This window comes from Megalops cyprinoides, unplaced genomic scaffold, assembly GCF_013368585.1.
Source record: "Megalops cyprinoides isolate fMegCyp1 unplaced genomic scaffold, fMegCyp1.pri scaffold_27_arrow_ctg1, whole genome shotgun sequence".
Taxonomy (NCBI): domain Eukaryota; kingdom Metazoa; phylum Chordata; class Actinopteri; order Elopiformes; family Megalopidae; genus Megalops; species Megalops cyprinoides.
In genome coordinates this window covers 16,967-35,339 of record NW_023494723.1, presented here as the reverse complement: position 1 = coordinate 35,339, position 18,373 = coordinate 16,967, and positions in this window count along the sequence as shown.

Sequence of the window (18,373 nt, the reverse complement as noted above, 5' to 3'; positions counted from 1 at the left end):
AACCGGCGTGAGCCCAAGGAATTCCTGGCTCAGCTGGTTGAAGTTGTGCTGCAGCTGGGCACTGTAGCAATGCAGCGTCGAACGTTGTCCTCCCTCGACTGCCACCCTGCGCGGGTCTCGTTCCACCGCACCAGGCCCTCCAGCAGGTACACCTGAAAGTGTACGTCACTCACAGATGTACCTAAAACAAAGAACAGAGCCACACAGTTAGTTTGAGAAGAACTAAACATACATACAGATAGCTTTTCTGCACACACGCATGCCGCCATGGAAAAAAGACTTACCTGGAATGAAGCGGCACAGGTGCAGGTGGAACGACTCGAGGGAAGTGGAGCCTCTGGCGCACCTGTAGACGGGAAGCTTCAGCCTGTCTTTGGTGAGCTCCCCCTGTCTTGGTGTAGAGCTCCACTCCCGCGGGGTCCTGGATGCAGTTGAGGTGCAGGCGCTGCGTGCTCTGCGTCCCACTCGAAGATGGCAAAGGAGAGCCTCGCCATGAAGGGGCCGTAGAGCTGGTGGCTGTCAGTGGTGACACCTCTCGTGAAGCAACGCATGAGGTGCCACACGTCGAGCCTGACCACCAGTTTCCACTCGTGGAACATCTGCGATGTCTTGGCCTGTCCCAAAGCTATTTTTTCGTCATAGCACATACTGTTAAAAATGAAAAAGTTTTACAGTTCAACTTACCGCTTGGTGTTCGCTGCAAAGTTCAAGTGCAGATTTAAGATCGGCGGCGAATTGGCAATTCCCGAGCTGACGAACCAGAGCGCGTACTTTTCGAAGAACAGGCCAATGAGACACTGCGGGGTTTTTCCCATTGGCCTGTTCCACGAAGAGCAAAAGCCAATGAGAGCCCCCGTAGACCGAAAAGGCGGGACTTGTTCAAAGAACACAAATGGAACAAGGGTTTGGAGACGATCAGGAAACAGGTCTGTGAGAAATTCACATCCCTTTTTCTCGGTTGAACTGCTCACGTAGTATTCATCGCTAACGATGCTAGTTGCTTGTCTATGCCAAGAAGTGTTGGCGAGAAAAATTATTTTGAATTTACATTAAATGTTATAATTACAATCTGCATACAGCTCTGCGTCAATCTCCACACCCATTACTCTTCTTTGAATTACTCATGAACTCGTCAGTGGATAGATATGGAACACATATCACAATGAAGAGCGGAACCGGAGCTTTGTAATGACGGCAGTCACATATTTGTAAATCCCGAAGTAATCACGTCAGATCAAACTTCTGCACAGTAATATTTTTACTAATTTCTTCACCCATGTTCATACTCCTGCTTCTGGGTTGAATAGGTCACAAAGTCCCTATCTCTTCACAACGCACATCAAAATAAACAGCAGAACTCAACCTTTCCGATGATAGCCTAGGCCTACTAATTGTTTCTCTGTGCGACAAAGCGTTGTGAAGTAATCCGGCTTTGACATCACAGCAAATTTCTGCATTATTTATTTACTTATTTATTTAGTACCCCCCGAAAAAAAACCTGTATTTTGAAACCTAAATGCTGGCCGGTATGGGTAGGGGGGACCCCCCAACTGCCACCGGGTATTTAGCACACTGCACACAATATTTTAACCGCTCCAAAAGCCCAACAACATAGCCAAATACATTTTTGCAGCTTAAGTATCTTTGCCAGTTTCTGTGCCATTGTGATAGCTAGCTACCTTGAATGATGCAACATTACTAGCTACTCGATGACTAGGCTACATGACGTCCGTTGACCATGATGCTTGGCATTATTTTAATAATTAATAATTATTCAGAATTGCTAATTATTTCTCAAAACTTCCTAAAGCATTACATTCTTAAGTAAAAAACAACAGGAGAATTATTTAAGATGTTTTAAACGTTTATTTTTTCGCATCTGGGAGAGAGTGCTGTGATGTCTGCCTTTTCCAACAAGGGGTGCTGCTGCACCAACAGCACCCCTACTTCCCAAAAAACGGGACGGGAAAAACGAATGAAAATATGGAACGTTTCACGAATTTGCGTGTCATCCTTGCGCTTCCGGTAACAGCTAAATGGATTGTTTCGCACGTTTCATCATCGGTGCGCGTGTACAGGCAGGGAGAGTGCAGAAAAAGTACTACTTTCAACCACAATGGCTAACGTAGTGCCCGTGCGGGAAGGGCACCAAAATGATCATCATGCACTCGCACGGGTACTGCGTTAGCCATTGTGGCTGAAAGTAGTACTTTCTTCAAGCTGTTCTTTTCAGAGGATACTGTGGAAACCCTCTACCGGAACACCAACAAGCAAGCTGCCAGGAACATAGCCAGAGGTGCAAAGTATAGATGGATGGATGTTGCAGTTGCTGAATGTTGCAGGTACATTGGACTGATATTCTACATGGCCATGAGGACAGAGTGAATGACACTCTGTTCATGACAGACTGTTCCGGGTCAAACCCCTCATGTACATGATTCAGAATGCCTGTAAGGCATTCTGTCATCCCTGCAGGAGTTTTGCTGTGGATGAACGTATGGTGCTGTCAGGCTTTCAGGTAGAAGGACCCAGGCACACACCAGGATGACAAACCAGGCGTTTATTGAAGGATATCCAAAATTGTAGTAACAGAACAGTCCGAGTCAAAACCAGAGAATCCATGAGCAGAAAATCCAAAACACTTGGCAAGGGACAAAATCCAATGAAACAGGCAGAGAGTCAAAAAAAACCCCAGAGCAAGCAAACAACAAACAGGCAGGAACAAAACAGACTGAAACACTGTGACAAACTGGCAAAGAAACAGAGCAGATAGAGGGGTATAAATACACAGACTGATGATGAGACAACAGGGACCAGGTGTGCAGGATGGGCTTCAGGTGGTGGGTATGGCAGCAGGGCAGATAGGCGGGACAGGAGGTGAGGCAATGGCTAAAAACAAAAACAAAAGCACATGCACGCAAGAAAAACAAAACAAATGATACACCCACACAGACAGACCGGAAGACAAAAAATGACACAAGCAGGACATCACGTGGAAGAACTGACAGGTGCCTTCCAAAGGACATACTGGCATGACACAGTACATGAGGGACAAACCAACCAAGTGAGGTTTCAAGTTGTTTGTGTTTGCAGATTCCAGCAGTGGGTACTTGTGGTACTTACGGTGACTTACGGTGACTTTTCTGTATACACTGGAAACTTCCCCACAGGCCAGGGACTCTCTTATGACTTTGTCATGTCACTGATTGACAGAAGGTATATGGGGTCTGGGTACCATGTGTACATGGGCAATTTCTATACAAGCCCAAAGCTTTTCAAGGACTTGTTTGCTTGTAAGTTTGGTGCTTGTGGAACATACAGAGTCCAGGAGGGACTGTCCACGCAGTGCTGTCAATGCACTGACAAAGAAGTCACCTAGAGGAATGTACCGCAGGATAAGGGACGGTCCACTTCTCTTTGTGAAGTGGATGGAAAACAAAACAAATTTTTTTAAATTACAGATTGGAAGATTCAGGGGCTAATTAAAACAGAAACAGAAATTGAGTTTAAATGCTCCAGTAGAATACCTTGACGGTTATATAACCGTTACAGACATAGTTGTAAATATATAACGCATTTCCTTATACCTTATTCCTTATAAAATGTAGAAGACTTGACAACTCAGTTTCACATATCCTCCTTAAAGAACATAAAATGGCAGTGTTGACTTGGGTAGCTAGCCATGAGCTCATGAAATAAATGTTCTTTTACTTAGCAAAGATGTAAAGATGCAAGTAAAAATGATCTAAGCAATCACACAAAATAATACAATAAATAATACATATTCAATTACAATAACACTCTTCAGTACTGGTAAATTGCATGATTGAAGTTACATGGATTTAAAGGACTATATCATATCAGAATAGTTTGCTCCAGGCTCTCCAGAAGTCACCATCAAATAGCATTAGGCCTAAGTGTGCTTTTTCATAAAATATAGTTAGCAGTAACACTGTAACAGCATCCTTTCACAGCCTTTGACAGCAAGCACCAAAGTGGCTGCTAAACCTACTCACATCCTCTCTTATGCATCTGTAAACAACTCTATCTGCATTTGCGCTACATGATAACATACACGTTCCAAACCCAGCTTTTACTTCTGTGTACTTTCAGCTGTATTAATAATAATTCTAAACAATTTCATGGTGCGCTACAGCAGTAATATTTGCGCTGATCAGGTCAGGGCGGTCTGCCTCCCCTCCACCCAGAAGTGCTCACAGGAGCTCATAAAGAAGTGCAGTGCAGTGCAGTTAAAATGAGGGGCTAGTTGCATTCAGAGGTGCATTTTATCACTGCAGTTAAAATGAGGAACTGGTTGCATTCTCCTTAATGTCCACATGATCAGAATCAGAATAGACTTTGTTGTCATTGCACAGTGGGGGTGCAACGAAATTGTGGGTGGTCTGCAACAGCAGTGCACTGAGGAACATTTATGTAAACACAATACAAATAAGGCACACGACATAGGAAAAAAAATATACAAAATATACAATAAAATACAATAAATACAGTAAAATACAAATTTACAAATTTAAAAAGAAGACACATTGTAAATGAAAAGAAATATAAAGATAAACTTGTGCGTTAATATGGCCTTTTTAAAAACTACTTAAAGTGCACAGTGGAATTGCACAGTTGTATTGAGGTAGAGGGTTGGGGGGGGGGGGGGGGGGGGGTCAGTGTTTGTTAGCAGTCCGTATGGCCCAGGGGAAGAAGCTATTTGTTAGTCTGGTGGTGTGGGACTTGATTGACCTGAAGCGCCGTCCGGAGGGCAACAGTTCAAGCAGGTGATAGGCGGGATGTGAGGGGTCTCCTGTGATGGCCTTAATTTTACTGAGGCAGCAGGATCTGGATATGTCGTCCAAGGAGGGCAGAGGGCAGCCGATAATTTTTTGGGCGGTGTTAATAACCCTCCGCACAGCCTTCCTGTCCTCAGCTGTGGAGCCTGCATACCACACCCCCAGAGAGTATGTTAATATGCTCTCCACAGAAGAGTGATAGAAGGCCAGCAGCAGCTTCTTGTCCAGGTTGTTCTTCCTGAGGACACGCAGGAAGTGCAGCCGCTGCTGAGCCTTCTTCACTAAGGCCTTGGTGTTGGATGTCCGGAGAGATCTGCAGAGATGTGGGTGCCCAGAAATCTGAAGGTGGTGACAGTTTCCACACGTTCTCCATTGATGAGGAGAGGGGCGTGGACCTGTCTGTGCTTCCTGAAGTCCATGATAAGTTCTTTTGTTTTAAGGACGTTCAGTGACAGGTTATTTTCTGAGCACCACACAAACCGTTTCTCTATCTCAGCCCTGTATGCCATCTCATCCCCATCCGAGATGAGCCAAACCACGGTGGTGTCATGCGCAAACTTAACGATGCCGTTGGTTGGGTGGGACGGAGCGCAGTCGTAAGTGTACAGGGCGTACAGTAGGGGGCTCAGCACGCAGCCCTGAGGAGAACCAGTGCTGAGTGTGAGCGTGGAGGAGAGGTGGGGGCCAAGTCTGACAGATTATGGGCGGTTTGTGAGAAAATGTTTGATCCAGGTGCAGATGGGGAGGGGGATCTGCAGTTTGAAAAGTTTGGTAACTAATATGACCGGGATGATTGTGTTAAACGCTGAGCTGTAATCCACGAAGAGCATCCTCACATAGCTCTTCTGGTTCTCCAGATGACTCAGCGCTCTGTGAAGTGTTATGGCAATGGCGTCCTCTGTAGATCGGTTCGCTCTATAAGCGAACTGGTGGGGGTCGAAGGAGGGAGGGAGGCAGTCTCTGATGTGCTGAGAGACTAGCCGCTCAAAACACTTCATGACTACAGACGTGAGGGCTATGGGTCTGTAGTCACTGAGACTGTCTATGGCTGGTTTTTTAGGAATAGGGATGATGGTGGCGGCCTTCAGACATGAAGGGACGGTGGCATGCGTCAGGGAGAGGTTGAACAGCTTGGTGAGGATCCCTGTCAGCTGGTCTGCGCATGCCTTGACCACAGTCCCCGGGATGCAGTCAGGTCCAGCAGCTTTCCTGGGGTTCACTGCTCTCAGTGTCCTTCTCACCTCATGCTCCTGGAGAGAGAGAGGGGGGGGGGGTGCTGGAGTTGTGGGGAGGCAGTGAGTGCAGGTGTGTGGTGGTCTCAAAGCGGGCAAAGAAGCTGTTCAGCTCCTCTGCCAGCGTGCTGCTGCTGCCGGTGGTCGTTGGGCTCTGGCCTTTGTAGTTGGTTATGGCCTGGATTCCCCTCCACATCTGCCGAGGGTTGTTGTCCATGAGGTAGCCCTCCATCTTCCTCCTGTAGACCTCCTTGGCATGTTGGATGCCTCTTCTCAGGTTGGCTCTGGTAATGCTGTACAGTGAGCTGTCTCCCTGTAGCTGAGAGAGAGCATTTTCAGGCCAGGTTCTGATGGTTTGTGTGCTCGGTTTTGTTTGTTTTCGGAGGGGGGTGTAGGCCGGAATGAGGAGCAGAGAGAGATGGTTGGATTGTCCTAGGTGTGGGAGGGGCGTCGCTCTGTAAGCATGCTTAATGTTGGTATAGACACGATCAAGTATTTTCTCCCCTAGTAGAACACTTGACATACTGGTGGAGTTTGGGGAGCACAGTCTTAAGCATGCTTGGTTAAAATCCCTGGCGAATATGTGGACGCCGTCGGGATGAGTCCTCTGTTGTTTGTTAACGATGTGTTGAAGATGTCCGAGCGCTGTGCTAATGTTAGCATCCGGCGGGATATAGACAGCGGTAATGATAAATACAGTTAGCTCCCGTGGCAGATAGAACGGTCTGCACTGGACAGACATGGCCTCTAGGTCCGGTGAGCAGTGGCTATCACTATCACTCTTAATGACAGTGTCAGGGCACAGGCAAGGACTCAGGCGTGGACCACGATAACTCCAGATTCCAAGTGCCTTTAGAAGGACGCCGGGCAGAAATCGTGACCAAAAAACAGGCAGGGTAGAGACCAGGCAGGCAGTCCAAACACAATCAGGAATCAAAGCCGGGGACAGGCAGGGTCAAACCAGGTAGTCAGGAAGATCAGGTGAACAAGGCAGGACAGCAGGCAGGAGCAAGGTCGAAGAGCAGGCAGGGTCGATTCGGGGAACAGCGATCAGGCAGAAAACACGGCAGGAACGAGACAGGTACAAACACACTGCAACGAACTGGCAACAAGACAGAGACAAGCAGGGTAGATATAGGGCTGGGCTGATGAGAAGATGGGAAGCAGGTGTGTAAGCAGGCAGGAGGAGATGATCGGGTGGGCGGAGACAGGGCAGAGAGTGGGGCAGGGCTAGAACACAAGGAAAACAAAAGCACATGGACAGGGAAAAACAAAAACACAATAGCTAGGGGGCGGGAGCACTGACAGACAGTGCAGTGTTAGAGACTGACAGAGAGGAATAAGCATTCTGTTCAGGGGATTAACATCAGTATCTCACAGGGAATATGAATATGTTACTGCAGGTCCTTCCCTACTGCACTGCACTGTATCCTTACAGTAAAGCAGCCAGTCTGATTAATTACAATTCATAATGAAGTGCATTATACTGAATGAGCAGACGTCCCTTCTCTGGCTTCCTTTTATAACAGTATCACCTCTTAATTTCATTCATGAAAATAGGCACTTTGGGTCAAAAAAGAAACACAATTCACAAAATGTTCATATTAGAGTAGGAAACAGCAGAAACCTGATGTCTAAATGGACAATGTTATCCAAAAATGTACCTCTCCCCCTTTTTGTTAGTAGACTCATTTTGAAAGTTGTGGCAATGTTTATATCAGGACAATTAAAAAAAAAAAGTTCCCACAGCTGCAGCAATTTGCAGCAAATAACACTGTTTAATTGCGTTTCTGTAAAATTTGTATTTCTAATTGTTAGAACGGTCCCAGTCGCACATTGCTGTTACACAACGGTGCATGACGAGATCGGCTGTGCGTGGCTAAATGCATGTTTCTTCATTTTTTTCTACCAGGAGCGAGAATCAAGCGACTGTGGTACAAAAAACTGGTGTGTCATCATTTTTAATTAAACACAACGCAGCAAAGAAACATCAGTTACACTATACAAAAGACTGCTTAGTGCCTTATGTTTTTTGAGATACTCTCCCTGATGCTGCCAAGTGTGCGTCTATTAGACTGTCCCCTGCAGATCTGCAATGAAGGTTTTTGGCCTCTGCTTATTATTGTAGTGTTGTGTTCCGTCTGCCCAATTTTTGAACCCATTGTGATTTATTAACTGGCATTGATTTTATAGGTGAAGTAGAAATTTTCTCCTACAATAAGCAAATTCTACATATCTACATCTACATATATGTGATTTCTTAAACTGGCCAGCAGAGGAATATATTTTCTTGCAACATAATTTTAAAGTATGTATGCATATTTGTTTGAGCATGGGTTTATTTGTGTGTGTGTGTGTGTGTGTGCATGCGTATTTGTGTGTGTGTGTGTGTGTGTGTGTGTGTGATGCTTGCCCTGTTTTGGCAGATGTAAATATGTTTTGATCTGCAATAGAATGCTCAATATGACAGAATGTTCATTTCCACATTTTGTCAAACACTAGTCTGGAATGTTAGTGTTTCCACATGTATTTATTAAGGGAATGTTATTTTGTCTGTAGCTTGGAACACATCCACTAACTAAGCACAAGCAATCTAATTGGTATGGCTCAGTATATGTGTGCCAAATGTTATGTGTTTAGAAATTTAACCTTGCATGGACAGGCATTTTTAAAATCAGATGAAACTATAATGTGACGTAAAGGTTTTAAGAAAGGACAGCGGTTTATATTGTGTCACATGCATAATAATAACAGATAACAAAACATGTGGAATCACATGCAGTTGGAGGAGATCTGAGCTGAGGACTCCAGTGGTTCAGGGACAGGAACACTTTCACTATGATCTTCTGTTTTCACACCAGTTTCTATTTCTGCTCACTTTATCGTCAGCTATTTCTCTGGCCCCTTTATAGTGCACTGCTAGTCACTGAAGTGTGACTAGTGACTATTGAAACACTAGCCAGTTGAGCAGTCTTTGTAACTGAAGCTCCTGCCATCTGTGCCCCAACAATGAACCCTCTTTCAAAGTCACTTAGATCTTTTCCTCTTGCCATCTTGATCCAAAATCGAGATCAACTGGGCCTGCTCAGCATTTTTATACATGCCACAGAGGATGATTGGATGTTAATTGTTTAATTGTACCATGCAGTGCACCTGTGTAGAAGCACCTGCATTTGTTATGTTTCTCCACTCATTTATTCAGGGTTTTCCTTTAATTTGTCACCCATCTGTATATTTACATATAAAAGGTCTCCTGAGATATGCTGGTACCAGTTTAGACATGGTGCCAATTCCAGATGTTCTATGGTGCCAATGAGCTGCTGTAACAACTCTGCAAAGAGTGGATAAGTTTACAGCCCAGTAAACCAGTTCCATGGCAGATTTTACAGTCAAGATTAATTAAGTTACAGTAAATTATTGTTGAGAAATATTGATTAAACAGTGGAAAAAACAGATATATCATGTCTAAGTACATTAAAAACAGCTACCTTTCAGGTTTATCTCTGTTAATTTAGGGCTTTTGTTAGTTACTTAATGAAACTTCCCAGTTAATCAACAATAATCTTTTTAAAATATGTTTTTTTCATGTACAATAACTAAGAAATAATGTATAAAAACAGAAATTAGTGCATAAAACAAAAGACAAATGTCTGCACGTTTACAGTATTAATCTGTAATTCTACAGAACTATCATATTTTTAAAAGATCATTGGACAGTGGAGAAACAAGCATAGTTCATCAAAATACATAAAAAATAGCTACATTTATGACCAATCTATCTACATTAAGAGCATTTAGTGGTTATTTTATAAAACTGCCCTGTCTATCTACAGTAATTTCTTTTTAAAATATTAATTTGTAATGTACAATAACTAAGAAATACTGCATAAAAACAGCAGTAAGTCAATAAAACCAAAGACAAATGTCTACATTTACAGCACTAAACTGTAATTTTAGAGAACTATTGTTTTTTTAAAGTTCACTGGACAGTGGAAAAACAAGCATAGTACATCAAAATACATCAAAAATAGTTACATTTAAGGCCAATCTCTGTAAATTAAGGGTATTTAGTAGTTGCTCTATGAAACTGTCCCGTCTACCTACAGTTATTTCCCGTAAGACTGTGGTTTCTCCAAGTAAAAAAAAACTACAACACAACATATAAACACAGAATATGTACTTTTAATCAAAATTGAATTTCTGTACATTGACAGTATTAGTCAGTCATTCTAGAGAATTGTAATGTTCAAGAAATTTTCATTGGACAATGCAAACGAAGCACTGTGTGTCAAAATACATGAACAATAGCTACATTCAAACACACTCTCTTTAAATTTACAGTATTATAAAGTTATGGTAAGGAATTTCCTATAATATCTACATTAATCCCCTTCAAAAATAAAATGTTTTACTATGTTCAAACAAGCATAGTATGTCAGAACAAATGAAAAATATCTTCATTAAAAGGCGTTCACTGTAAATGTAAAGTATTTAGCCGTTATTTTATACAATTATCCCATAAAGAGTTGTATTGCCAAAATTTTGGTTTATATGTGAAAAGGGAAATAATAAAGAAATATATAAAAGGAATAATTCAATATTTTGAACCCTGGGCCCAACTGACATGTTTTCGGTCATGATCGCTATTAGTAGAAAGCAGAACTTTGCTTGTTCCCTGCTCCGCCCATCCAGTAATGCCAGGAAGCCCCCTCCTACTCTACTGTACTGGCATATGGGACAGTCTTTGAAAATTATGATCAATGTTTTTCAAGCTCACAGTATAATCATACTGTACTGTACAGTATAATCTTGAAAACAAACTATACACAGACACACACACACATATATATATAATATTATATATATATATATATATATATATATATATATATATATATATATATATATATATATATATATATATATATACATATGTAGACTCTTGTATGTACAAGAGTCACACCAGCTTGGACATTGCCCGGGCTAACAAGGTTTGCGTCAGGTGACACAACTTGATGAGAAATGGGCTTTTGGAACAAGAACAAGACAATCATGGACAACAGCTGAGAACTCCGGACGGCTGGAATGCTACTACACAAGCAACCCCAGTGAGATGGGGAGGATGTGGGACCTATGGATACTTTGATATCCAACATCTACACTAACACCAAAACAACTAGTAGCTTGGAACAAGCCCCAAAGTCAAAATGGGATACACCTTCAAAGGTGGTTGAGAATGACCAAGCAAAGATCCTGTGGGACTTCAAGATACAGACTGACAAACTGGTAATGGCTAACCAACCAGACAGAGTAGTGGTGGACAAACAGGAGAACAAGGCTGTAGTGATAGATGTAGCAATCCCAAGTGATTGCAACATCAGGGACAAGGAACACAAGAAGCTAGAGAAATATCAAGGGCTGAAAGAAGAGCTAGAAAAGATGTGGAAGGTGAAGACAACAGTGGTCCCTGTGGTGATGGGGGGGGGGGGGTAAAAACATCAGACAGTACATAACAAGAAATACATTACATTTGCTGTATATTATACAGGTAATATTTCAATTACAAGTACAGATTCAAAGTGTATCACGCATGAAAACTCTAGAGGTAGTAAAGTGTAAGACTGATAAACACAAAGAAACTGGTCATCAAAATTCTTAAAAAAGTTCTCACAATGGTTAACACAATAATAGGGTACACACGTACACATGTCTCATTGGGGGAAAGTGAGGTTTCAGAAAAGGGAGGGACATCGGACAATACATAAGAAGGATTACATGACATTTGCTGTGTATTATACGGGTAACAGTAAAAGGGCAATCACGGGTACCAAGTGTATCGCACATAAACATGGGGGGAATAAACAAGAATGATGAACATTGATGTTGCCCTGCTTACACTATTCATTAAAAGGAATTTTGGCTACATGAGGAAAGTGTGAAGCTTTCCATATATTTTTCACTTGAGCAATGCTTTGTTTCTGAGTTTCCCTTTGTATATAATCTTTAACCAGGTTCAAAGCTGCATTACAAACCTTGAGTAAAGATAGGTCATACTTCTTGAACACCAATAGGTTCCTAGCTTTCCATAAAGACTCTTTAATACAGTTGACTATTGCCCACCACCTAGCGTATTGGTTGTGGTTGGCTTGTGGGTTCGTTACTCCATACATGATGAAAAATTTGTTGGTTGGAGGGCAATGTATGTTGGCCAACCAGCTTTCAAATTCTGACCACACTCTGCGGGCGTAATGACATGACCAAAAGATGTGTTCGATAGACTCGTCTTCAAAACAACCTTTTCTCACACACTTACTATTGGGGGTACATCCCCGTTTCTTTAGAAATAGACGGGTGGGTAGGCAGTCGTGGGCTGTCTGCCAGGTCAGATCCTTATGTTTGTTAAAAAGGCAGGCGTTGTTGATGTTTTTCCAGGCTGCTACACAGTCCCTCTCTTTTAAAATGCCAACAGGTGTCAATTTGTTCTTATCTGGTGACAATACATTTTCAATTTGCTTTCTAGATAATTTTTCTTTAAGTGTAGCTGAGGCTTTATGTTTCTTCAAAAATAGTTTAACTACTACAGGTCTCTGCGTAAGGGACGTCCAGAGACGTACGTTTCTCCCAAGCTAATTCAATGGTGCAGCCCACCCAAAATCTAGCAAAAAATGACCACAGCTGTGGTGTCACTGATGGTGAAAGGCAAGAAACTAGGATTGGGGTCAAAAAGAGAGCAAGTAACTCAGCTTCTATCTCTGGGACATTTTGCCCCCCCTTATCTAAAGGTCTATACATTATATTTCTCCTTAACCTTTCTTGATTCTCCCCCAGATAAACTGGAAGATCACCCTCCTCAGGGATGCTAAAACCATCCTGGGAATGGGGAAGGTGGAGGCGAGAAAGGTGAGGGAGCAGATAACATCTATCTTTATTACTAAGACTTTGCCAGTCAAAGTTAATTCTCTGTCTCGCCACCGGAAGAGTTTATTTTGGATCTTTGGTATTGTGGCTTCCCAATTAAGTTTTTCCATATCTTTACCAATTTGAATCCCCAATATTTTTATTCGCTCTTCAGTAATGGTAAGCCCCAGATTCAAGTAGGGTTCTTTTCAATTCATGTAGAGTATTTCACTCTTGTCTCTATTAATTTTTGCCCCAGAAGCCATAGCAAACTGGTCACAGATGTCTAGGGCTTTTACGATAGATATGTTATCCTGCAGCAGGAGTGTGAGGATGTCCATGTATAAGGAGAGTTTGGCCTCCTTACCTCTACTTCCTGGGACCGGGATACCATGTATGTTTGGCTCGACCTAAGTGCTGCAGCTATGTGCTCCATTGTTAAAATAAACAACAGGGGAGACAGCGGACAACCTTGGCGCACACCAGAGCTCATTAAAATTGGATCTGTAAGCCTGCCATTTAACAACACCCTGCTCTAACAATCCTTGTATAATATGTCAAACCATGCTTTAAAAATTGGCCCGAAATCTAGCCTAGACAGCACTGCTCTTAGGTAGTTGTGGTCAATTTTTTCGAAGGCATTCTCTAAGTCTATCCGTAATACACACAAAGGGAGTCCGCGGTCTTCTGAGAAGAGGAAAACATCCCTTACAAGAGCAAGATTGTCGGACAAGGACCTCTTTGGCACACCGCAAGTCTGCTCTGGACCCACAAGCTTGTCTACTACGGACTGAAGATGAAGAAAAAGGGCTTTAGTTAAGATCTTTGTGTCCACTCTAAGAAGACTTAGTGGACACCAGTTTTTTAGATTTCTTTTATCGCCTTTCTTGTATATTAAAGTTATTGTGCTCTCTCTCAGAGAGCCTGGTAGTTTCTTCGACTCTAAACTTTCATGATAGACTTCTAATAAGGGTGCTTTCAATAGGTCCCAGAAAGTATAGAAAAACTCTTTCGGTAACCCATCAGAGCCTGGGGTCTTACCATTTTGCATACTCAACATAGCGTTTGTGATTTCGCCAATTGTGAGGTCACTGTCTAAGGTCTCCCTGTCCTTGTCACTGATGCTACTGTCCAAAAAGGTGCATAGGAGACTAATCATCTCTGTGTTGCTCTCCTTGCCTTTGTACAAGGTTGAATAAAAATTCTGAACAAGAAATTGTATTTGCTGGGGATCCACTATTACCTTATCGTTGTGTAGAAGAGGTCCCACCATATTTCTCTTTTTGGTTAGGCGTTTAAAGAAATAGCGGGTACATTTCTCATTCTTCTCCATATGGTGGACCCTACTCTGTACCAAAAATCTCTTACTATCCTCTGAGGATCTTCTGTACATATCCTTTTTTATCCTAGCAATGTCTTCAGCTACATCAAAGCCTGCATGTGCCATATTATAGAGGTGCTGCAGTTTTGCTTGCAGCCTACTGAAAACGATTTGTCTCTTTGCAGCCCTTTTTCTTCCCTCAAGTACAAAGAACCTTTTGGTTCTTGCTTTAATGTCCTCCCACCACTCCCCTGCAGACTCATATAGGAACCTTAAAGAAATCCATCCATCTCTCTAAGATGAGCAGTGAGTTTAGGGTTTTCTAATAAACTAATATTAAGTTTCCATAATCCAGGGCCGGGAAGGTTACCTCCCTGAAATTCTAACGTACAAGAAAGAGCTGAGTGGTCAGAAAAGAAAGTTGGTTTAAGGGAGGCCTCTTTTACAATGCATCCCTTAGGTCCTAAGATGTAATCAATTCTTGAACTTACAGAACCATTTGTCCAGGTGAAACCTTTTTTGTTTTAAAGGTATCTATTAGATGGAAATCTTCAATTAGATTTCCCAAAAGGACTGAACTGGAGTCTAGCCTTACCGGTGATACAGATAACCTGTCACTTTCATGCAATATACAACTAAAGTCCCCACCAACTATCACCTCTTTCCCGCACAACAGAAGAGGTGGAAGGGCTCTTAAAGTATCTAAGCGGTCTTGGAGATGGGTAGGGCAGTATATGTTGATAATCCTTAGACTAATCCCTCTTCCCTCCAAATCAACGTACATCAATCTACCATCTATTACCCGTTGTATGTTTTCCACTTTAAAGGAGTCCCCCCTTAGCAATATAGCTATTCCTGAAGATTTATTATTATTGTCCCCAGACCATATGGATTCTCCATGTATCCATCTGTCTTGAAAAACCCTATAGTTATCACGAAAGGATAAACTGCATTCTTGTAAAAGGTAAATGTCCACTTTCTCCATTATAAGGAAGTTGAAGATGGACTGACATTTAACTGGGTTGTTCAGGCCTCTGGTGTTACAGGATATTACAGATATGGTCATAAGGATTAAAAAAAGGGGGCACAGAGAGATCATATATCTATTAGAGGAAAATACAGAAGCAAACAGGCTGTTCAAACCTTCACTGCTGGGTCTTTCTTGGACTTTTTCTTTTTTCTTCTTACAGTAGTTTCTACACCTCCTTCTCTTGCAGTCATTAAGGTGGTGGTTGTAAAGGCCTCCACCTACTCTACTTCTAGAAATTCAGTGGAGCTAGAAGGGGGGGAGTACCAAATGTTATCAATGTCTAGGTTGAGATTCCCGTCCCCAAGAGGGGAGGAGAAGTTGCCTTTCCTCTTCTTCATTTCTCCTTCGTCATTTGGGACAGGGTCATCAGGGAGAAGTAAGATGGAAGATGCCAAGGGTGCCTCTGCACCTGACGAGCAGTCATCAGTTTGTACGAGTCCTACTGGAGGTTCTTTAGGCAGTACGGGGATGTCACCTTTAAGGATGCCCAAAATCTCTGTAGTGGGAGAGATAGCGCGGGCTTGGTTCATTTGCCCTTCAGAAATCTGGTGGCTTGCCTCATTCAGGTTGCCTGGGGGAAATGGTTCCTTTTCCTGTTGCTCCTTCAGAAAGAGTGGCTCAGGAAGACCAGCAGAGGGTGCATGGGTGGAGTCTTGAATGGCCTCCTGCTCAGGCTCAGGCCCCAGCCCGAGCTCAGGCCTCGGCCCAGGTTCAGGCTCAGGCCCCGGCTCAGGCTCTGGTAGTTTCCGACCGGGGGAGTGAGCTGAGTTTGTGGATTTCTTTACAATTAAATCGGCATAAACAAGGTTTGGGGTATGAGCCCATTCTGCTTGCTCTGTTGACTGGATGACTTCCAAAGCATTCTGAGTGGGGTTGGAGGTGGAGGCCTTCAGCCGGTTGGAGTAGGCCTGAGGGCAGGTCTTGAACATGTGATCAGAGGAGACACAAAGATTACATTTCACTGAGATGGTGCATTCATGAGTTGAATGTGTTGTGGCTCTACAGTTCTTGCAAATCTGTTCAGAACAAGCAGCTGCTAAATGCTTGAGAGAGCCACATTTTCTGCATTGCTTTGGCTGTCCAGCATAAAATACTGAACCACGGCAGACCCCTAACTGGATGGTACAAGGTAGGTGCTGTAGGCCATCTTTACTTGCACCCTCTCTCAGACGGACTTGAAATCGTTTTGCACCTGTTTTAACTCCATCGATGTCTTTTACTTCCATTCCATGCAAAACCGTACAATATCTGCCAAGCCAAGTAGCGATATCCTCATGTTTAACAAATTCAGAAAACATAACCACATAAACACTTCTCAAGTTTCGTTCAGACAAAGGCGTTAAGCTGATCTTTTCAAATCCTGCAAAGGTTTTCTTCTTTGCCTCAAAGGTATCCACACACCGCTGAAACAAAAAGTAAGAGGTGAATATTACCTCAAAACGGCATCTTCCAGGAAAGGCAAATACAAAGTCCAGATGGTTTGTGGAAAACCCCAACTCCTTCTGCAAAACTTGGCGGCTGAACTGGAGACGATCCATTTCCATTCCTTCATCCAAATCAAAGTGAACAGCATTTCTTCGGGCTCCAAGAGCCTGCATCTTATTCTGTTGATTGTGAGACAATATCAGTAGAAATTTTCTTGTAAAATTGAAAGGTAGGGAAAACCAAGTACAAGCCCTGAGTGAACCAGTTTTTCAGTTTTTAACAGATTTTATTGAGTTCAAAGTGCAAATGATACATCTCCCGTTTTTGGTTTTCTTTACATCACACATACAAAATTACCTACAAGTTCATAAGCATTTTCAATGACGAGGTAGACGAAGGAGGGGAAGGTTACAATTTCACAATGTCAGCATGCAGTTACAGTATACAAGGAATGAATATAACATTGCATACATTAGTTCATTTTTCCCCTCACATTTCCGTTTCTTGGATTAACAGTTTTTCTCCTGTATTGCTTAGTTCAAAATGCAGATGTTACGTGTCCATTTTTCTGTTTTCTTTACATCACAGATACACATTTACACACAAGTACATCAGCATTATCATTGATGAGGCTAGAAAAGGAAAAGGAGAGTTAACAATTCATAGAGTCTGCATAAAGTTACAATGAGCAAGGCCAATCACCACTTCACCACCAAAACCTAATAAAGGGGGGGGGGGGCTGCTAGGATCTCCAAACGACCAGACAGGTCAGTAGGGCAATAGACATTGATGAATCTGACCAACACTCCTCTGGCTTCGACATCAGCACACAATACCCTGCCATCAACCACCCGATTCACCCTTTTAATGATAAAGTCCCCGCCCTTAAACAGTATGACAACCCCAGAGATTTTTATTGTCTCCAGACCACAACGAATTACCTGCAGACCATCTGTTTTTGAATGATTCATAATTTTATAAGAAGGGGATCCCGCATTCTGGAAGGAAAAAAGCAGTCCCCATAAGTGTTAAGTAAATGACTAAATACAGAGTGACATTTGACAATATCATTCAATCCCCTTGTGTTAAGAGAAACAAAGGAAAGGGACTCCATTGACATAGGAGGTGGGCCATTACCTTTTTATTCTTTTCTGTTTCCCTTCACCTTTTTTCCCTTTTCCCTTTTCACCTCCCAAGTATTTCATCTGGGTTGTGGAGGAGAAGGCTGCTACCTCCTCAGATCCTAGGAAAGGGGTTGTTGGTGGGGGGGGGGGGGGGCATTCATCTCCTACTTCATAGCTGCTTTGGTTGGTCTTATCCTCAGGTGAACTGGGAGGTTCTTGGGCGCGCTTTCGAGGGTTCACAGTTACTAAATCTTCACGAGACGAGGTGCTGTCTGACAACAGCGGTATTGAGGCTGCGAAGTCTTCAACACCATAAAGTAGAATATTGCCACTCAGAGATGACTGCTTCAAACATGGTGGCAGTTTGGCTGGAACAGGAGAGTCTCCAAGGAGGACACCCAGGAGCTCTTGAGTAAAAGTGTCTTGCGCAGAAATCAGTGGAAGGGCAGGGGCCCAGCTCATTTCATGGGCCTGATCAGTCCAGCTGGTATTCCTCGATGTGGGTGGTTGACTACCTCCTTTGGAAACCTCGTTGTGGATACATT